Source organism: Manis javanica, chromosome 6, assembly GCF_040802235.1.
Source record: "Manis javanica isolate MJ-LG chromosome 6, MJ_LKY, whole genome shotgun sequence".
Classification (NCBI taxonomy): domain Eukaryota; kingdom Metazoa; phylum Chordata; class Mammalia; order Pholidota; family Manidae; genus Manis; species Manis javanica.
Genome location: NC_133161.1, coordinates 34,653,218 through 34,676,726, shown reverse-complemented (window position 1 = coordinate 34,676,726; position 23,509 = coordinate 34,653,218). Strand labels below are relative to the sequence as shown.

The window sequence follows — 23,509 nt, the reverse complement described above, 5'->3', positions numbered from 1 at the left end:
GCATTTTGCTTCTTAGGAAAGAAAAAAACACTTAAAGGAAAAGATGGAAAATATTCCTAAGAACATGTCCATCCATATAAGTGCTTTCATGCACATTCTAACATTTGTACTGTGTTTGGCTTCTAATTACTTTTCATTTCATGAGCAGTGGAACTGAGTGGGCTGCATTTGAGAAAAGTATTTCCATTTGAAAGAACCAATGCTCTATTTAGAAATGACTCTTGCATACTGAAGTACTGGAAATAGATTTTAATTAGATTATTTTAGTAAATAACTGCACATGATAATGTGTTTGGTGTTTGTAGCTAACATAAGGGCATAATTATAATTGCCAAGATAAATACATCATCAACCACATTCTTCTTGTACTTAATGATTTCATAGAAAAACACTTTATTTCAAAGCAGAATCTGGATTTCTTTAATATTTTAAAGATAAATTTCATGCTTAGTATCTTGACACTATACCTTGAAGAACAACTTTAGGATCAATCTTTGAAAATGTGTTCTCAAAGAAGACCATTTCTTAGAAATGAGATCATTATCTCTTTGGTCCAAGACAACTGTGTTAAATGTATACTGCAATGATACAACTTTTAATTGCACTTCATTTTCAGGGAAAAAAAATTAATACTGGATGTAGAAGGCAAAAAAAATATGTGTTTAAAGTATTCTTAATACTATTCCCCAACTCATTTGATTATTTACATGTTTTGATTTTTAAAATCCTATGCTTTGCTGTTTTTAGAATGTGAGTATGTATGCTGATACTTGGGGTAAAATTGCAATATTTCCAGAATCTCTTGCCTAGTTTTAGCTACCTCCTTATCAGTATGTGTTTCCAAGGGATGGAGAGTAGTAGCCATCTCCATATCAATAGGTGATTACAAGGAGGGTGGAGAGTGAGATGCACCTGGATCAGAGAGGTTTGGGGGGGCCTTTTGCAGCCGGATTGTGAGAGACACAGGCAAGCAGGAATAGACGACTGCTTGTAAGCAATAAACGGATTTCTCCCACCTTACTTTTCCCTTTCACTGATTTCAGTTTCAAAGGTTTATTTCCTCCAGGCTGGGAACCCATTTTCCCCCCTGAGTTACACTAGCATATGCTAAAATCCTCAAAAGGAGAGCAAACATTTTATAAGAATACAGTAATTCTTCATCCAACCAAATGTATATACTTGGTGCTCAGCTCAGAAAGCGCTTATGCCTAGTTGATGCTGAATTCCCATCTTCACTATGCGACCTACTGGCCGCTATCTTATATTCCTAACTCATTAGGTAGAGGAAGGAATTTAAGCCTACCTTTTCTCAAAATACAGATAGGAAAACAACTGCACAGTCTTCAGTCTAATTTCCAGTTAAGAGTGAAGTCCAAAAATATTGGAGGATGAGCAAGCTATTTTAGCTTTGCAATTTGCCAAAGTATTCCAGAAGTAAAATTGATTAATTTCTACATTCATCACTCATTTTTTCCCCCTGTTTTTGTTAATAATTCAAAAACCATCTAGAATTTGACCAAATCTTTTGAGTTGCAAATTTTTGGCTTATTTGTTTTCGTACTTGCTCTCCAACCATACCCCACCCCTCAACACTCTACACACACATATTATACTTAGACTGCTGAGCAGCCAAGCAGAAAAAAGTTTCTGCTCTCAGAAACCTGTTTCCTAAGGTTAGGCAATATTTTCAACTTTCATAACGATGTTTTCTTTCATCGCTTTTTGATGAAAATACCATATGTCTGCATGGTTCACATAATAGAAAATGTAATCATATACATCTGGGCAAGGTGAAGAATGCCAAGGCTGACTCAGGAGCCTAATTATGTTACCTTAATCTTTTACTTTGTCCAGGAAAATATGTTAAAACTTAAAATAATAGGTTCTAGAAGTACTAAAATGGCTCTATTAAGTAGAATCTGGACTTGTAATTTTAGAACTTATAGTTTTTTAAAAGCTACCAATTAAGCTGCTAAAGTTTGGAGGGTTTTTTGCTTCTATATAAAATCCCCCATAATTCAATTTTCATTTGAGCAGTCAAGAAATACATGCACAGGACCTGGGTGAATTAGTAGCTCTACCATTTTTGTTTTCTTTTTTCCAATTACCGACTCCACCCTTTTCATCTGCCCTAACCCTATCTTTTGGCCTGTTCTCCAAGTCTTTTTGCTGTTGATAATCATTTCATTTTTTATATAATTATATGTAAGCTGGGTCTCCTGCAAGTCCAAATGCATTGTCACAAAATGCTAAATATAAAGGATTTGATAGTTTGTGAAAAAACTTTTCCTAAGTAAATTCAGTTATCATCTTCATCTAGTAAAATCAAGTTTTTGTCTATATTGGCTACTGGATCACAGGATAATGGCTAGACCGATTTGGAAGGTGCATTTAGATGGTACAGACAAATTAATAATGGCATATCTGGCTGATGGTGGTGATAAAGGTATCTCAGAGTGGGCAGTCACCCACAGGTGTCAGCTGAAAGTGGAACCTTTAGGGTTGTTATGGAAAAAGAAAACAATGGTTTCAAATATGAGCCCCCAAAAGAAGGGATTGACTTGTAATCAGGCTGCTTCTTTTGTGGACATTACCATAGATAAGCAGTAGCGGAAATCTCTATTATTTTAAGATAGTTTTGCAGCAATATTTGAACATTACAAGACATTTTGGATTGTCCAACTGGTATATGATAATACCATACTGTAACTTAAATTTCTTAAAAAATTATATTCTGTTTCCAAAATGGTACAAATTAATAGTTTATGTTGTTTCATACTTTGACCATAATAGTTCTAGAGGAGAACCAGTGCAAATTTCAAGAGAAGAAATTAAGACCTAAATGAGCTTAAAGTCACTCCATACACTTTTTGTTGTTTTGTTACCTATCAAGTGTCAGGTACTATGCTATGTATTGTGACTTGAAAGAAATGATTAAGACACAGTCTTTGACCTCAAATAGCTGAAAGTCTTGTGAGGTAGAGGACTCTGTGCCTCCTGTAATGCATGATGGAGAAGAGGTTTAGACAGTGTACTGTGTCAATGATGAGGAAAACTGGCTAGTCTTGCCTGGACATATAGAAAGGCTTCATTTAATTATCTGCCTCCATATATGAAATTCTGCAATTTAACTTTAAAATGTTTTGCAAAGCAACCACTCATGCCACTAGAAGTTTGGAAAAGTTTTAACAACACCAGACAAAACAAGAAATCTGAATACATAAAACTTCAAATTTATTTTGTTTGAGCTAAAACATTAATCAAAAAATTTTTACATAGGAATGATGTGAATTTTCCATTTTTTCTTTCATCTTCCCATTTCCCATCTTCTTTCCCTTTTAATTTTCTCCAGCCCTGTCCAGGCTCCTGTTCCACAATTCCCTTATACATGGTCTCAATGTCTCCAACTAAAGGAAAGGACAAGACTCTCCAAGGAGGAAATGGACAACAGTGTTATATTTGGGGGTTAAGAGGCTGCCTGAAAAGGAGGCTTTGCAGAAGACCATGAAAGGCCCTGTGTACCAGCTGTGGGGGTGTGAAATATGATTGTAACAACATAGAAATAGAAGAATGATTTCATTAGTACACAAGAGAAATAATAATGATCTGGAGGCTGTTACAGAGAGATTTCACTATCACCTTTTGGCATAAGAGGCTATATTAGTTTGCTGGGGCTGCAATAACTCTCTTAAAGTTATAGAGGCTGGAAGTCTAAAATCAAGTTGTTGGCAGGGTCAGTTCCTTCTGAGAGCTGTGAGGGAAAGATGACCAGGCCTCTGTCCTTGACTTGTAGATGACTGCTTTTATGTTTACATAGTTCTCCCTGTATGTCTGTATCCAAATATCCTCTTATTATAAGGATACCCATCATATTGGATGAGGGTCCACCCTCATGACTTTATTTTTTAGCTTGATTACCTATATAAAGACCTTATCTCTAATAACATTATATTCGAAGGTTGTGGGGTCTTAGGACTTCAACATATGAATTTTGAAAGGGTACAATTCAATCTCTAACAGAGGCCAATGGACAAGGATTAAATTATTGGAAATCACATAGTTTATCAGGATTAAAATCTACATCTGTTAGGTCCTAGTCCCAGGACTCTGCTATTTTGGAAGTAGTGCTAGAAAGCATGCTATTGCCAGCCAGCATTGTGGTTTCAGTAAGGCAGCTTCTAAAGTGCTGATATTTCTCAAAAAGAAATCAGCTTTAAGCAAAGGGATTGACTAATGTCTTGAGAAATGCTTAAGTTGGAGTACTGTTTTTAGCAACTGAATTGATTTTCTAATAGAATCTGGAAAGCAGAGTGACTCCTGCTGAAGTAAATGTCGCGCAGTAGTTCCGAGTGCTGTACCCAAGCCCTCGTCATGCAGTGTTACTCAGCACTAGCTAGTGACACTTTCAACAAATCCCAGGAGCAAAAATTTAGATGTCAAAAAATTAGATGCGATAGTTTGTTTTCACTGGTTAAAACCCCATTTTTCTTTTATGTGCAATAAGAAGGTAGCTTTTTTTTAAATGTTTTCATAATGATGTTATAATGCTTAAATCATAGTATCCAAAACAAACCAAGGCAAGGGCAAAGTGGAAATAATATGATGCCTAAACTTGGAGACAAATCTCAAATTTGCTTTCCCTGATGCCATTGTTAGCTCATATGATGATGAATACAGGATTTCTATGGGTGTTGTTCAGATGCTATAAACCATTCAACAGATAGTTACAACAGATAATTCAAATTATTCATTATACTAATTCATTGCACCATCAAATAGAAATTTGCTTAGCAGTACTAAAAAGACTTCATTACTTGAAGAAGTAGAACAGTTTTATTAGTTGTCAGAATTGTTATGCCAAGGCCACGTATCCTTTTTTTTGAGGTAAGAGAAAGTGCGTGACATTTCTTAATAAGCATGAGACTACACAGAGATGTCCCTCAAGGGTTTTGGAAACAAATAAAATGAACTTGTCCATGGAGAAGTAAATTGTAAAAGCAACAACTAATGGATCAGAGAAGAGGTAAGCAGAGTCAGGCTTAAATCTAGTCCAGTTATACACACATGTGCACACGTGCACACACACACATTCAAACAGTCTATGTCCATCAGGAAGGCAGCGGTTGGTCCTCATAGAAATAAAAAAGAGTCATACAGGTAGATTTAGTAGTGTCTATTCAGGTGCTATGTTGGGTAGAGAAAGACTTAGCCCTCAGCCATCAGATATTTCCAATCAATGTGGCAGGGATATTCCTCCAGTGGAGATGATGAAGGTAGTGACAGTTTATGGAGTTTACTGACTTCTGGTGCCATCGGTAAACCTCTTACTTTGTAAGAAGGGTGTGTTAAGCCACCTTACAATGAGGCAATTCTATATTTAATTCATTTGAGTCCTCTTATTGAGATTCTACTCTGAAATAACTTCCTGATTTTGAGTTAGTTACCTGTGTAGTTTGACCATGGAGAGAGAATATAATATTAGAATAAAATGGTGTATTCTTGCCCCATGTGATTGCCCAAGTTTAGCTGTAAACCAACACATTGACATTCTGGCATCTATCGCTCAGACTTTTATGCATGCTTATTATCCTAAGGAATTTTTTAAGGCTATATTTAGGTAATGTTATTGCATTCTAAGAGAGTGGGTGACTTAATCTGGACTTCCTATGGTTCTGTCTTGCTCCAGGAGGCCTTCCTTTAGATGACACCACTATCACTTCCTTCTCTTTTCCTATTTGTTTCTACATTGAGCAGTAAGATGATGATCTCACCAGTATGTTTATGTGAAGTTTTTCTTTTGCTCTATTCTAAAGCACATCTAATTGGCCTAAAGTCAACCATATACATGAAGTAAGTCAAAAATTATTCTCTTTAAAGCATATACACACAAACTGTTACTTTCAGAACTTAAGATTTTACTCTATTAACAACGAATCAGTTTCATCATAGAACTAATATTGTACCCTATGAGAAATACAATTTGCATTCCATTCGTTCATATTCATAAAATGCTTCAAATTGAAATGTCTTTGAGTGTTAAGTATTTTAGCCTCCTGAAGGCTTATTATTTATCATTAATGCTTCATCAAGAGAAGACTATTTCTTACAACCTAGTTTTAGAATTCCATTAGTAAGTTCAAATCTTCACAATAAGTCCTTGAACCTCCATTCTCAATAATAAGTAACATTTATCTCTTTGTTTTCTACACATTAATGGTATTAGAGCCCCCTATAGAAACATTAGATTAGGAATTATAAAACCAATGTGGCATGCAGTCACTGTCCTGATATTTTCAAACCATCAACAAAGAATGGAAAAAGGGGCAGCTGGGCCCTGACCTACCATGTGGGACCATATTATACATCAGGGTATCTCTACAAGTCAATAACTAGACTGCCTGTGTAAAGTTAGATAAGGGGTGAGCTTAATGTGGAGAAAATCTATAAATAATTATGCAGTTCACCAAGCAAGGTAACACTGCACCCTGTGGAGTCTGAATCAGATGACTCAGTATGTGAAGAAAAATATTTGTATTTAACTGGAATTTAATTTAGTTTCACATCCTCACTATAGGTTAATCTTCCCTAAAGTAGTTCACTAATTTGATAGTGTTTTGAAGTGTTAATTTCTTTAGCCATGTCTGTTATACCTATAGACCAACTTTTATGGTTTGTAATGTAAGTCCACACTGATCCAGACTAATTTGAGGGTTTAATTCTATGGTGATCAATGAAATGGCTAAAATGAAGACTACTGTCTGACTGTTAACAAGAGGATTTCAAGTAAAGGTCCTTCAAAACCTAATTTAATGAGAAAGGATTCATTTATAAAAAAAAAACCACCATTTAAAATATTTGCTAATAATTGTCTCTAAATATTCTCTGAATATTCACTTCTTAATTCATTTCATCAAAAATCTGCTTTTTCTTTTTAGATTATGTCAAAGAAATCTCCAGATCAACCCAGATCAATATTTGTAACTCACCGAATGGCTTTGAGCACACTGTGGAAGGTGAGTGTTGCAGAGGAAAAATATTTCTCTCTCCATCAAGGTTCTTCTAGCTGGTTTAAGAATTAAATTGATATGACACAGATTAACAAGAGAAAATCAAACTTAATTTTATACATACGGGAAATCCACACAGATATGGGATTCCAAAGACAGGCAGCCATAATGAGGTATATGTCATCCTGACTAAGGAGAAGGGGGAAGAGATCTAGGACTTCAAAGAGAAGGAAGACAATTCACAGAAAGATGAGAAAGAGTAAATGTTTGGTAAACAAATGTTTGTAGGGCAATAGAGGAACAATGCGACATAGAGAGGAGTTTGATCAAACTGGCCTTGCTGGGCTCCTCCCTGTTTACCATACCTAGTTCATGTTTTAATGTAGTTGTCTATGGTGAAAGCTCTTTTCTGGAGCAGGGCTTCCATCTAAATTGTTTTTATACACTTAAGGGGAAGGTCAAAGTTTTCAGCTCCAATAATCTGCATGTCAAAGTGTGGCACATTTTGGGGTGGCCTGTCCTTGGCTTCTACCTGGGCATTTTTATGTGGATACTCACAGTCAGACATTGTCATGCAGAATGAACCAGAGCTTCCAGCAGCCTTGAAAGAAACGTCAATTTTTACATCCATCAGAAGAGCCATCTTCACTGTTTTTTTATTGTTAACTTTTAATTATCCACCCCTAATCCTCCAGTACTCCTAGTAGAGGCTAATAACAGAGCCAGGTAATGTTATAAAAAATTCTACTGGTTAGTAGAGATGTTGCTAATCCAACTGATGAATGTCCACTAAAATACTTGAGCTCTTAAATTAACCTAATAACTCATGCTTTAAAGGAGCCAATAAATATCCCAGTTCATTTTGGCAATCCAAAAAGATATTTTATAAACTGGAAAAGGTTAAGAGATGTAGCTCAGTTTCTTGGGATAGTGTTTGACATACACTGACCTTATCCAAGGAAAAGCTATTCTTCCCTAGAATCTCAAGGCAAATACATAATTTTTCTGTATCATTAGGTTTTATATATAGAAGACAGGAAAAGGTGCTGGAGAGAGAATTGCTGTTTATTGAACATCTATTATATTGTCAGCAAGTGGTAGGAACTTACTTACACAAGTAGGCTTATTTCTAAAAAGTTCCTAGAAGGCAGACAGTGTTTATCAAATTCAATGAACAAATAAAGAAATGTAATTGATAGCATTGTATTGTATAATTGAAATTTGCTGAGAGAATAGAACTTATCACCAAACAAACAAACAAACAAATAAATAAATATGTGAGGTGATGGATTAAGTAGACACAGGGTGGGGGTTTCCTTTCACAATGTATACATGTATCAATCACCATGATATATGCTTTATATGCTTTAAATGACTTAAAGTTTTATTTGTTAATTATACCACAATAAAACTAAAATTTTAAGAAGAAAGGAAAACTCAAAGAGAAAAATCAACTTGACTCTAGAAGAGAGATTTGAGCCAGGCTCTTTACACTATACAGCATCCAACATAGCAGACATTAATTAATTATGGCTGGAATCCTTCAAAACCTTCTGTTTTCAAGAGTTAACATGCCCTTTACTCAACAGAACAAAGGAGAAGAGAGGAAGCTACATAGGATTAGCTGAGGTAATAGTTATCCCTTAGTGTATTTTTCAAGGTAAATGTTCTAGTAGATTCTGTTTTGAATCACCATAACTTGATATATTTCGTGTGGAGGAGATTTGTTGTATCTCATGTGCATCAGTGAAAAATCATACTATTTTCAAATGAAACTTTGAAACTCAGATTATTTTTTATTGTCTTCACCATGAACAGTAAGATGATAGGTGTGCTTGATGCTAACTATATTAATATGTGCTTATAATGCATAATTTTAGGGAAAATTTTGACTATAATTTTGAAAGGAATTTTGACTATATTAGTAGTGAATGCACTTAAGCTCACTTAGGTAACATAGTTTCATAACCACATACCTATCATTAAGTTAGATTGGAACCAAAAGAAAGCCAAATCAGTAGTCATGCTATTAGCACCACAGAGTTACCTGGCTTGATCCTGATCTAAATATAGTCTAACTTACATGTCATGTTACAAAGTGAGTGTTTAACATTATTTTTTAAAATAATACTTTCATTTATCTAATACTTTTTCCCTCTTAATATGCTATTATTTAGGTACAGTCTAAATTAATAGTCTATTTGTCACTTCACCTCAGTGGTAAAGTGGTTAGGCCATGGAAAAGTGCTATGAACAATTATATTGCACATGGCAACATGTAACCCAGTTGTCTACTTCTTTGAGTGTATCCAAGCCTCAGGCCTCCAGCTTTCTGGAAATACTCTTTGCTGTGATCCTCAAATAAAAGTGGTTTTATCCCCCTTCTTGGAGAAGAAACTTCAGTGTCCTTATAGATATGGATATTTTTCCATGGGCTTACTGTTTATATGAATTACTTTTTAATTTTCAGTTTCCCCAAGTTTTCTGTCTCTGCTGTATGTCTCACTTATTGTGAATACTATTTCTATTTTATATCATATTATTCCACCAAAGTAATTACTTAATTCCCAGAATACTACCAGCAAAATCCTACCTGGGCAGATTCTTCTATAACCTAGGACAGGTGAAATGTTTCACCAGTAACTAAAATTCTAAGTGCAAAAAAGGAAAAAGATTGATAACTTTGACTATATAAAAATAAAATTTTATTTGATATATCAAGACATGCACAAACACACACACATACATACAACCATCACAGCAAAGTAAAAAGACAAATGACAAACTAGGGCAAAAACACTTGCAATTTATGTCACAAAGAATTGATATCTTTAATATTTAAAGGGCTTCTAAAAATAGGGAAGAAAATAACACAATAGAATAATGGACAAGCAATATGAATAGCAAAATCATAGAAAAAGAAATATATGCATGAGGCTCTCAAATATGTGAAAAGATGCTCATGCATAATGAGATAAAATTGAGATACAGTTTCTCATCTAATCGGCAAAATTCAAAATTTTTTATTATCTTCCAGTGATGCAAAATCTAAACTCTATAGGATAAATAATCCATTTCATAAACATATAAATTTATAGGAGAAAGAGAATGAGAGGTAGAAAGCTTTAGAGTAAAAGAAATTTAAACTATATATCAATCAATTGCAATTTCCTTAAAAGATACGGTTTTGTGGTCAGTGGAAGAATGGTTTTTAGGGCAGTCCCTGAATTAGCAAGTAGAGAAATGGTTTAAAAATGTTTAGTTTCCTAGGATAGCAGCTGAGAGAAGGGTTGGTGGGACCCAGAGTAAAATAAACAGACAGTAAGGAAGGAGAAGAGAGGGACTAGTGTTCTCCATTTAAAAAACATTTGAAAACATTTTTGAGACAATCAGGAAAATATTTGAACACTGACTAGATGATTATGAAAAGAAATTTTTGGTAAAATTTATGTGTGATAATGGAAATGTGGGATTTTTATTGTATTTTGAAGAAGGACATTGAAATATTTATGACTACAATGATAAGATTTTAGGCATTTGTTTCAAAATAATCAGGACAAGCGGGCAGCAAAGGATGAGGTATATTTAAAAAACAAAATTAAAAGTGAATTGATCATTGTTTAAGTTACATGGTAACTTAATTATATTAATCTCTACATTTTTATGTTATTGAAATTTACCATAATAACAATTTTTTAAAGAATATCGAAGCAATGTATATGAAAAATCAACAGTTGTCCATCTGCAGCTTGCTTTACTATAGTATGTATCAAAATATTTTTAATTGTAATAAAAAGGCTATGTCTGTACCAAACTTTGAAAGTCTGAAGACAAAGACAAGGTTTATTTTTTCAAGACTGCATACTAATAATTCTAACTCAAGATCAGACACTCTTGTTCTTTCATGTCCTCTAGCCATGTCTAACTGGTGAGCCACTAACACTAGCTCCTCTCTCCTCCTCCTCCGCTAGTCTCTTCTCCTTCCTTACTGTCTGTTTATTTTACTCAGGGTCCCACCAACCCTGCTCTCAGCTGCTATCCTAGGAAACTAAACATTTTTAAACCATTTCTCTACTTGCTAATTCAGGGACTGCTGTAAAAACCATTTTTCCACTGACCACAAAACCATATCTTTTAAGGAAAACTCCCCCCAAATTTAAATCGATCTTCCATGCTATAAATTCATTGCTTTATATATTAAATAGTTATATATTCTCAAAATCTCAGTTTTTTGATATTGTCATTGACTTATACCATTCATACATTAGAAAATCAGTTTGTTAGGAATAAATTACATTATGTTTTTTACCTGCTCATATATAGACTATAGACTCATTTTATTTACTGTTAGAAATATATATAGGAACATATATGTAAAAATATACATTATATATAATATATATATCATCAAAGAAACAATTTTAAGTAGTTCTGAATTAAAAAACCATCACATAACATATGATAAACTCATTTCTTATGCTTTAATTTTACAAACTCATTTTAATTGTTTTTACCATTTAATTTCCTCAGTATTCTGCAAAATCCATGAGCCATTACAACTACATAAGTTTCAACCTATTGGAAAACTTTTGTAGGACTTCATAGTTAACTTTATTCATCTGTAGCATTTTTTTTTGTGCTATGCACGATTACTATTAACTGCCATATCAAAAGTCATTCTTTATTATTTCAACAAACATTTATTGAATTCCAAACAGTGTATTAGTTCCTGACAATAGCAAGGCATCACTTTATTCTATATCCCTAAGGATCTCCTGTCAGAGTCCCATTTCTTTGCAAGGGTGTATGGCTCTTCAGTGTAATTCCAGCTTCCCTTGCAGCTTCTGTAGTTCAGATCAAAAATATGTTGTTGGTTCTTTTCTATGTTTATTTAGTGCATGAAACCCTTGACTCTTTTAGAATTCACATATCTCAGAGAACTACACTATTTACTTAGAGGAACTGTTGATTTATTTTAGTCTGGGACAATTGTTTTTATATTGCTTCTGGAAAAAAAGGAAATATATTCAAGGAAAGATCCCCAAACCCAAATGCAAACTTATGTACTGAATTATTGCTTAGTTTAAATGCAGGTGAATGACTGCATTTAATGACTTGGAAAGGCTAACTATACAAAGGATAATCATTTTTAGAAGAAGCTAGAAACAGCATTCTAACTTTTAGGAATAGTCAATGATGAGTTTTTTTCAGTGATGTCATGTCTCTGATATAAGGTCACCTGGTAAGTCTTGGAATACATTTTTGCTGCAGGGCAAGGAAGTTTCTTTTCACCATATGCACTTTGGTTGATTAGTTATTAAATTCATGATTGTAATTGAATGTGAAATAAGAAAATAAACCTAATTCTTTTTTCCTAGAAGCAAGTTTTTGTTGTTATGTTTTGTTCTTTGAGAACTAACACATCATTTAGCTAGTAGGTTTGGGAAGGACTCAATAACGTTTTATTTGAGCCCTCCCAAATACAATAGCGACATTATTCCCCATGGTTTTGGTTCTTTCCTAGCTCCTCTTACTCTGAAATTTTCTGATTTAATGCACAAGCTCATGTCATACATTTTAGTCCTGAGGGAAATTACTGTGACCTGTTTTTCTACTTTCTTCAGGGAGTATATTTTTCTCCACTTTCCCCTCCCCTCAGTTGTTGGCTATTTCTTACCAGCTACACTCCTGTAAATCCTCTTTCTGGCAGGGCATGCCAGCTGTCTACTGAGAGTGCATCTAATCTTGGCCCCTGCCTATCATTTGGCCTTTTAAAAATGGTCTCGGTTTAACATGTTGTGTAATAAAAATAAATAGGTTTGCCTCCCTGAGTGCAATGACTCACCCTCATTAAAGCCACTGCTGCCTTAAATGACACTGATTTTACCTTTTCTTCAGAGTAGCAAAGCTAACACACATATACTTTCCAATAGAATAAGGAACGTAAGATTCTTGTATTTTAGTTAATCCACATTTATGGATCACATACTATATGCATGAACCAGGAACTTGTGACCAACATGCATAAAGGAAAAAACATCCAACAACGATTTCATCTCAGCATATTTACATTTAATATCCACAATTTGAAATCCACAAATCTTTCAAGAGTTGGTATCTCAGGAATTCCTTCAGCTGTGCATTTTTGACTTTTTACAACCTTGAAAAGAATGTATATTTTAATTGCCTTTGCTTTCCTATGGTCAGATTCTTCTCCTACCCACACTGCATGCCTCTGTCAGCTCTGCCTACTTCTTAGACAAAAAGTCCTAGGTGCTGGATGCACTTCTGCATATGTTTTTCCCCCCATATGTCCAGACTTCTATTAATCTATAGATTTTATAGATGTGCTATACTTTAGTTCTTTTAAATTACAAAGTATTAAAGCTGGCTGGCAAATATTAAATAGCTCCTTATATTAGTTTGTTCAAGATCTGTAAAAGAATGAACATGAACCTGATGGAGGAAAGGTCTATTAAAATTTGATTTTGATCATTTGTTTTATGCATTCCTGTGTTATATTACTCAGTTCACCTAGTAAATTTTCAAATACGTTATTTATGTATCATACACAGATAAGTAAAAATCCTGTATAGTATTGGTAAAAGTTAATACTAATTAAGACACAGCACTTTTCTTTGAAAAAATAGCTTTTAAAATATATTGTTATAAACAAAATCAACTGATTAGTAGTTTTACCCTAGTGTTCAAATAAATATTCCCACCTTGAAACCACGAGTCCCTGGATCAACACTCTATGGGCAAATCATTTATTTAAGTAGTAGGCAGTAATTCCAGGCTGTCATCTGCCAGTTGTTACATGCCAAGGCCATTTGATATGGACAGTCCTTTCTAAAAGGGGAGGAGAAAGGATCAACAGTTTCTATCAGTGGCTAAGTTCACACACTTACAGGGGAAAATTATAGGGCTTTAACATACATACACCTGAGATTAGATAAAAGAATAAATAAAAGAAATTATTGTAGTTTTACATGTTAAAACTCAGGGTTTTTTAATGGAAAGGTCCCCTTGTGGGTCAGTGATTCTCTCTGTCCATTTATTTGGCTCTTAAAATGCTGTCCTTTTAAAAGAGGAAGTTGAAACAAATTTCAAAATAGAAAGTTAAAATTCAAGGCGAGCTATTACCACATATTTTGCATAAAAATAGTTCTCTTACCAGGAAGAAAATTGATTCAGATTCTAGCTAATTTTTCAAGCTGCTTTCCCAAACTGTTTTAAATCTTTTTAAAAATTACCAGTTTCAAAAGTTCTCTTTTGTGGTATACATTTTGAATTTAAAAAATGGTTCCATAAGTTTTGGAAACCTTTCCTCTAGAAAGACACTTAGAAGTTAGCTAGGTGAATAAGTTCGTCTGGGTTTCAAGGAGTAAAGAGTGGGGTAGAAAAGTGTGGCAGTAAGAGAGCGCAGTGCAAGTGAAGTTTGGGGACAGAAGGATGGTGGTGCCTTGGCTAGGCTGTCCCACCCAGTAGAGAGTACTAAGGGCACTGGGCCAAGAGCCTGGGAGCTTTCAAAGGCTGGCAAAAATGTGTGAGACCTAAAAAATCTAATTCATTTTTTATTTTGAACTAAAAAATGGTGAAACTCTAAAATCAAATCAATTACTAAATACATTAAAATATGGTTAAAAATAGAATGAAGACTCCATAAAAGTAAGAACTTACCTGTTTTGTTCACTGAAGTATTTCAATACCTAAAATGGAGTCTGGCATGTAATAGCCCCCTAATAAGTATTGAATGAGTAAATGAATTTAATTCAGTTCTGTAAAATGTGGCATTATGGCAACCAGTCAACTATAACTCTACTCAAAACTTACATTGTTACTTGCAAATTATTGTTCATGTGGAATACAGGTTTACTGTAATGTTTGATAAGATGTAGATCTCCAAAAGGATTATTCCCAGAGAACTGGGAGAGTCTGAAAGAATCTGAATCCTGGAAACCAGCAAGTAGTTAGAAGGTATGAGCAGGTGGAAAAGTAAGCAATGAATCTGGAGCCATGAGCAGGAGCGACACTATGTAGGGTTTTGCTGTGCTAAGGTGAGAAGCAGCAGATTCATCCTGAAGGGAATATGGAGCCATTAAAAACATAAGGAATGAAAGTCAGAGTCACGTTTTAAAAGGGGCACTCTTGGTGTTCGCTTTGATAATGAATTTGGCTGAGATAAGACTGTAGTAACTGGAGACAAGGTAAGTGGTGGTTGTCACAATCTTAGGATAAAATGAAGATGGATTGATCTATAAGGTCATTCCCATGGGAATGAGACAGGAATTGACTTAAGTCTAATAAGGAGATAATATTAGTAGAATTGGTAGCTATTTAGTGGTAGAAGTATGAAGGGAAGCCTTATGAATGAATCTCAGGTTTGTAGCTGAGTCACTAGATGGATGGTAGTACCTCTCCCAGAGAGGAATAGTAATGGAGGAAATGTTTATTAAATTAATTGATTGATTAGTTGATTAATGGAAAGAAGTCTCTAGTCCATCTACAAAGTTTACCATCAAGTAGACCTTGAATAAATTACTTAAATCTTGTTTCCTTCATCTGTAAAAACAAGGGCAATTGTATCTACTCAATCTACTTCACAGAGTTGATTTGATGAACAAATGTATGAATATATTTTCTAATTTTCAAAATAGTTAACATTTTATACATATAAAATATTATGTAGGCTATAAAGCATGATTTTAAAAATGGGCTTTCTTGAACCCACCAGAAATACATTTTTAAAAGGATACTACAGATATTATTTAATTAGTATGCTTCTCTCCATCTCATCCTCAGCAATAATTACTATCAAGAGTTTTATGTTTAACATATTATTACTTTAAAAAAGTTTTATTTGTATATGCATATAACTCCAAATAAGATATAACAAAGTTTCTGTTTTGGGCTTTATTCAAGTGATATCATCTGGTCTTATGCACATTGCTTTTATTAATTCAGTATTATGTTTTCATTATGATTGCAAGACTTGCATATAAAAGCAAAAAAATTGAAATACAAAATAAAACTAGAAACAACCCAAATGTCTATCCACAGAATGGTAACTAAATTGTGATATATTCTCCTAAAGAAATGTTATGTAGCAGGACAAATTATAGATGAATATAGCAATAGAGAAGATGTATTATTACATACTTTAAAAAAACTGCAAGGTATGCAAATGTAATAAATAATACTTTTATGAATTCTATGTCATTAAAAATAAATAAAAGCAAATGTTTAATAAGGACAATCTTTCTTATTAAAACAATAGTAAGATTTTAGTAATTATGAACCAGGAAGATTTTTTAGTGAGAAGAGACCTTGTTGTTTTCCTCTTCAGCTTTTACTTTTGCCTTTATGTTCTTTCCCTGCTTAGTTGGTCAGTTACCATTACCACTAGCTTCCAGAGATGACTATTTTCCCTCTCTAACGTGTAAGCATGTATTAAGAAATATTTCTGTATGTAGCAGGGTTCAGTAACAAGCCAATCTGTTTATTTTATCCCACTCAAGGACAAAGTCCAATTTCATTAAAATTAAAACATTGCCTGATTTAAATTATGTGAGATTTAGCATTTTATTTCAGTAATGGAGGCTGTTTTGTTTCTCAAAGTTTTTTAAACTATTGAGAATTTTTATATGCCCCAAATTAGATCCAGAGCTGTAGAATTTATTTTTTTAAGCTCTATAAATAGATCTAAGTGTTGTAGTCCTTGATAATAAATCCTATGGAATCAAGTTATTAAAAATATACATGCCTACAACTAGGAATTATTATATTTGATTTATATCTTTTCGCCTGTATCCTTAGTATTTAAGGAGGACAACAATGATTACTAAGATGTCAGTCCAAATCAGCACAACTTTACTTCAATCCATATCCATTATAAAAGGGTAAAGTTTAAATTTTTGGTGAAAAAACAAAGGAGGAAATCTTGTTTATGCTGCCATCTCAACATAAGCAGCACATTCCTCATCTAAGGCGTAACTTTCAATTTACTAGCACCACACCATTGCTTCACTTGTCATCTGTAAGTACATAGTGATATCTCTGTAACATATATAATTATGTATATATTTTATATTATGTGTGTATGTGTACATATATTTATCATAGTTCAGTTAAATAAATACTTTATTTCTTCTGGTAATAATTAACACTTCCATAACTTACACTCTGTCAGGCACTATTCTAAGCACTTTGCTTAGAACAACCTGTGAGGTGAGTATTCCTATTGTCCACATTTTTCAGATGAGGCAACTGGACCCAAACAGGTTAAGTAATGAGATCAAGGTCACACAGCTCATAAGTATTAGACCTGGGATTCAAAATCACATTCTGGCTCCAGGGGCCCTGCTCTCAAACCTTATCCTGTTTTGTTTTTACTGAACAGCTACATAAAATGAAGCCACTTAAAATATATGTGTAAAGAGTTAAACTAGCAGCCCAACCCAAAGAAGATATTTTGAATTTGGTTAGTTATTTTGAAAATTAATCTTCAAAGTCTTTTTACTTAATTAAGTAGATACATTTTCTTTTTTGCATTAGCCCAGCCTATGAGGCTAGTTCACCACTTCTAGCATAAGGACTACTCTTAACTATTTCTGCTCTCCTCAACCTCATGTGATGCCTGTCAGATACTCAAAAAACTTTTGAAAAGTTAAATAAGGAGTTCCCAGTAAAACAAATTGGCAAATTAAAGGAAGTTTTGGGATAAGTGGGTGCTTCAGATTGAAATTTTGTTCTTGGGAAACAATAAAATATTTCGGCATGAATTAATCAGATGGGTAGCCCATATTAATCTATTTTATTGGAGAATAATAGTTGATCACTAATTTAATTACCTTAGCCGATTACTTTTGCCTTTAAGTCATAAATTACCAGAGATTATACCTGTGATTATTTTTAACAGGGTCCAAAAATTGAACTTGAATATTTGAATACATAGCATTCTGATAATACCGTAATGTTGTCTAACAGCATAAACAAAATGTTATTTGACTGTGAACATTTTCAGCGATATTGTAGCATATAAAGTATTGCAATACATTATAAAATCGACTAAATTTCAGATTCTATTAAGAATCTGAGTTTGAAAACCAGCTGAAAGGGTACAAAATTTTCAAATGAAGAAACATTTAAAACATTTGCTACTGGACTCAGAGACACTGAGAAGTGACTGGCGGTTGTCACTGGGGAGGGACTGGGGTGGGTTTGTGAGGTAGGTGAGTGGGATAAAGAGGCCCAAAATCTCAGTCATAATGTAAGTTGGTCACAGGGTTGGAAGTGCAGCATGGAGAATATGGTCAATGGTTCTGTAACGTCTTTCTTTGTTGATATATAGTAATTGCACTCATTGGGGTGAGGATTTAATAATGTAACTGTTGAATCATGGTGTTGTATACTTGAAACCAATATATTAGCGTAAATCAACTATACTTCAGTTAAAAAATACAAGAAAAAAATAACAAAACAATAAAGCATTTCTCCCTGTGTACAAAAGAAACCTTAACATTGGTGAAATATAGCCAAACTTTAATCCTCAAAATATTTTAATGGCGGGAAATACAAAATAAAATATTTGTAAGTTTCCTATCTTTATCATCTAGCACTTACAGATAAAATACACAGAGGTAAATCAGATTCTTACCCCAGCAAACTCAATATAGCAAGACTGAGTCAGTTATCATAGTAGTTCTGTTCGTTCAATTAATATTTATTGAATACAAAGGGCACTGTACTAAGTGTCTGTTACAGCACATTGCACGTGCATATGGTACTTTAAAGAGCTTCCAGCATTCACAAGTATTGTCATGTTTTGAGTTATAAGGTAGGCAATATTAGTGTCCTTATCATATTGCAAATGTGGAAACTGAGGCCCAAGATGGTTAATTATACTACCCAGAGTCACAGAAGTGGTGGAACAGGCTACAGAAGAGTAATAGTAGTAATAATAAAAAGGAGAGAGGAATAGAAATAGTCCATCAAAAGGTTCTGCTTCATGAAAGTCTTGATTTGAAAGTAATGTTAAATGGCTTGGCCATACATGGACTACACACCAAAGTCACTTTATCATTGAGGGTTAAATTTTTTTTTTATCAATACAGGCCAAGTTCCAATAATAATATAGCTTTTAAATATAGTTCTTATATCATGCTTTTCTCTCTTCTTGCTTAAACTTAATTGAAAAAATAAGCTTCAAAAAAAGCACCCTAAGAATAAATGAGCAAGCATTATACATTATTTCTTCACTCATGTGGAACACCTATAACCCACTAATGAGTTCACCACTTGTGAGGTACTAAGGCCTTTTGTTTCAACTAGGTTAATCATATTTTATGACCAACCATTATATCTCTTCTATTCATGTATACTACTATTTCATTGCTAGGTACAGTATTTATACTTTATGGTCCAATTTATTATTTGGCTGCATCTGAAAACCAAGTCTATATGAATATTTTACTTGATATGCAAAATACACTAAACTTACTGTTACAATAATAAATTGTATAAAAAGGCATACTTTAGAAAAATAAGAGAATTGGAAAGGGAGTTCTCAAGCTTTTCCATTCTCAATGTCATCACACTAAGAATGCAAAAATTCTTTTGGCCCACTATTGATGGTAGTAATGGCTATTATTTATTGAGCACCTTCTCTGTGCCTCACTTTTTATACATTCATGTATTCGTTATTTCACCTAACTGAATCTTTAAGTTGGACATATACAATAGTTATCTTCATTTCACAGTTGAGGAAACTGACATTCAGCAACGGTAAGTAACTTTTCCATGTCACAGAATGGCAAATATGAGCTTTTATTGCACCCTGAACCCTCTGTCAGCTACAGCATAACCTTTGCCTATCCCCACTCCTTCCACCCTCTCAGGCCAGCAGGCAGAGGTTCTGTATTAATTACTGCTTCATTATCTCTGCAGCTCATTTATTTAGTTATTCATTCAACATACATGTATTGAATACCTACTACAGACCAGGCATAGTTTTAGAAACTATGAGGACATAAAGTAACAAGACAAAATCCCTACCTTTAAGCATTTATAGACTCAGGGCTAAGTCAGGCAACAAGACATAAATAAGCAAGATAATGTCAGGAAGTGATAAGTTCTGGGAAGATAGAGTGAAGAGATAGAGAATGCAGGAAGGGGGGCTGGTGGAAATAGAGAGAGTCTATTTTAAAACGAAAGACATTTCTGAGGAGGTGACATCAGAGCTGAACCGAGAAAGATATGAAAAGACGCTGGGTGCTCTGGGACTGAACACTCCTGGCAGAGGGAACACCAAGTGCAAAGGCATAAGGCAGGAACAAGTTTAGTGTGTTCAAGGACTAACTAGAATGTCAATGTGGCTGAAATATAGTGAGCTGAGAAGAAAAAGATAGTAGGAGATGTGGTTTGAAGAAATGAACAAATGCCTGATCGTGTAGAGCCTTATGGGTCCTGGTAAAGAGTTTGGTTTTATTTTAAGTGCTGTAGGAGGCCCCTGGGGTATGTGGAAATGTTCCCGTCTTGTTTAAACTTACAACCAGTTTAGCTCAGGCTTAACTCTAACCACTGTCTATTATCCTATTGTGATGGAGCAGCTGCCTCAACTGTCAATTGATCTCTTAGAATTTCTTCTGTTTCCTGTGGGTCTGCTTGATAAATTTTACTTCCTGATACTCATGTCAGAGCCACATTAGTCTGATACACATTTTGGAAGCCTTTACACTGCCCTGAAGGTGTGCTACAATTCACTAAAATTATCTTTACTTTCTCTTCCCCAATGCTGATAATCTCAGCTAGATGTTAGAGAAACATCAAGGGGGTAAAGGTGGGAGATAATTCTCTTTAAAGTGTGGCAAACTGACATCACTTACTAAACTCCATAAGAAATATTCACATTTTAAAGGGAGTTCATGTTAACCCAAATGAATTTTTAATCTATAGAGTATCATAACTTTAATAAATTGACTTGAATTATAATAAGGTGACTTGAGAATCACCACATATACAGATATCCCAAGGGTTAGCCCTTCTAAATTAATTCTGCTTTACCAAGTTCCTTGACTTTCTTACCTTATGAAAAGTACCTTAAAAGATCCATAATTTTTCCTTCATTCATTCCCTTGGCAGTGGTATGGAGAAGGAGGGGACCAAAGGGGAAAAAAGGATGTGTCAGAGGCAACTTTTTAAAAGTATATATTAGTTTTAAGTTAAGGATTCATATTGTAGGTATATACAGACAAGTATATATTTATGCATAGTAGGTGTACAAATCATTTCTAGACAGAATGAATTCTAATATATGTAATAAAAGGCTTCAATTTAATTAAAATTTGAATCCCAAGATTATTAATAGAGATTCCAAGTCATTTCTACAGTCTTGAAAAGTAGTCTTAATCATTCTCTAGAATTTTGCCCATAATTCAGTCAAACTGGTTAAGGGAAAGGAGCTAGGGATAGCAATTATTTTATTACACATGTATTTGAATATAGTAGCCTAGTAAATGCTTTTGATTTTATGTAAAGATTAACCAGTAGAAATTTTCATACATGTAAGATCTCAGAAATTTTATTACTCTTACATCTAACATTTATAAGTGGCTTCAATGACATCAGAAATCAAGAAAGGAGAGATAGAAAACCCAAGAGAAATGGACCTAGGCCAGGAGAACTGCTGGGCAACAGACCTAGAAAGCAACTAGTCCTGCCCAAAGTAGGAAAAAATGGAAAGAAACTTTTGGGGAAAACTTGATTTGATAGATTTTCTGATATGACAGAGTTTAAAAAAATATATGATAAAAGCAAAGAGTGTAAGAGAAAGAAATGCAGGAAGTAACACCCTGAAAACCAAAGAGACAACAATAAATGAAAAATCAAACTGAAAGCCTGGGCTCCATAGTGTATAATATTTGCAGGGTAATTGTGTAAATACTCATTGATTTAATTAAAATCATCTATATAGCTATATAGGAGAATGGGTGGGTGAGGGAAGTTGTTTGGGTCATATATCAGCTAAATCTCTCATCTGTCTTCTTAGGAATTGAATACATGTCTCATAGACAAAATAAGAAATGATCTGTTATTAATAGAGATGAAGTATACTATCTTCACTGTTAATTAAGAGAGTTCAAAGTGATCCCAACTCTGGTTATTATCACCTGATTCCCATCTCCCACTGTTCATTCTGGTGTGCATGACTTGAGCTGTACTGCAATGTATTGGGAGCTAGAATCCTAGTAGCATTTCTGGTGTCAATTCCATTTGTGAACTTAGAAGAATCACTGAGCTACTGTCTTATTACCATATTGTCTTACTGATTCAAGAAACATATTGAATGCCTGCTGTATATTAAGTACTGTGCTAAAACTATAAAGCAGTAAACTTTATCCTGAAAGAATGATTGTATTTCTTTAATTTTGCCTTCTTGTAAGTACATGTAAAAAAAAAAAATAGCAGCCAGAAATGTGGCATATGGTATGTAGGGGTCAGTTTCAAAGGTTTTCTTTTAATTTTGAACTTGACCTTATGTGGGTATTTTCTAACAAAACAAGCAAACCAAAAGAAGCAGAAACAAACACATAAGAATCTTGTTATTTCCTGCCTGTTTTCTATGAAGCATTACTAAAAAGTTTGTGGACTAGGAACTACAATTTTAACTATTTGTTCTGTGATAATCTTTGTCTATTTCCATCAGTTACTCAATCATTAGATACACTGTTCATAAGAAAGAACTTATTAGCAGACTAAACTGTTAGAAAACAGTCTTTGTGATATTTTTAAAGTGCGATTTAGATCATACCAGTTATCTGTTTAAAAATATCCAAAATTTCCATTTTGCCTACAAGACAAAATTCAAATGTTTCCTCTTCTATATCTGTCCCTTCCTTCTCTCTCCTTCTTTTCTCTCCCCTTTTCTTTTTCTTTTCCTTCCTTTCCTAAACTAGTCAGTGATAAAGCCATTGGGTGGGGTAGAATAAGGCAGACATCTGTGCACAGGGGCTTCCCAGAGTGGAGAGTCAGAGCCCAGGCAGGGTGCATCAGGGCAGAGGCTGTGAATGTCTGAGTCTGATGAAGGTGAGGAGGAAAGATGATCCATTTCAAGGTAGAGTCAGGAGAGCATCCACATAGAAGAAAGATCAATGTAAGTTACAAAAAGTTTGGTTACATACAGGATGGATCAAACAAGTAACAATATTAAGGAAAACGGGAGTCTAATTTCCCAATGTTTGGGACTGGTTTCAAATGCAGAAAGACAACTAAAATGGGCCTAATGTTGTTGCATTGTGATTGGAGGTACATGTTCTGGTTATCTCCTGTTGCATTATAAATCACCCCAATAATGCAGTGGTTTAAAACACAACAATCATTTTGGTATTTCTCATGGCTGCTGTGCATCAGGAACTTGAAAAGAGCACATTGGGACAGTTATCTCTGGGGACTCAGGTGGGAAGATTGAAAGTTGGGAGTGACTTGGCAGCTGGGAGCTAGAA

The 23,509-nt window shown here is 34.2% G+C and overlaps 1 long non-coding RNA gene across 1 annotated transcript in view; it reads left to right on the top strand.

Annotated features, from left to right (window-relative positions):
- Positions 1-5,664: 5,664 nt before the first annotated feature.
- The window catches only part of LOC140849873 (uncharacterized), a 120,041-nt gene continuing 102,196 nt past the window's right edge, over positions 5,665-23,509 (top strand). Inside the window, exons 1-2 of the long non-coding RNA XR_012132180.1 lie at positions 5,665-5,850; positions 6,936-7,013. This is a non-coding gene — a long non-coding RNA (uncharacterized lncRNA). The remainder of the gene's footprint in view (positions 5,851-6,935; positions 7,014-23,509) is intronic.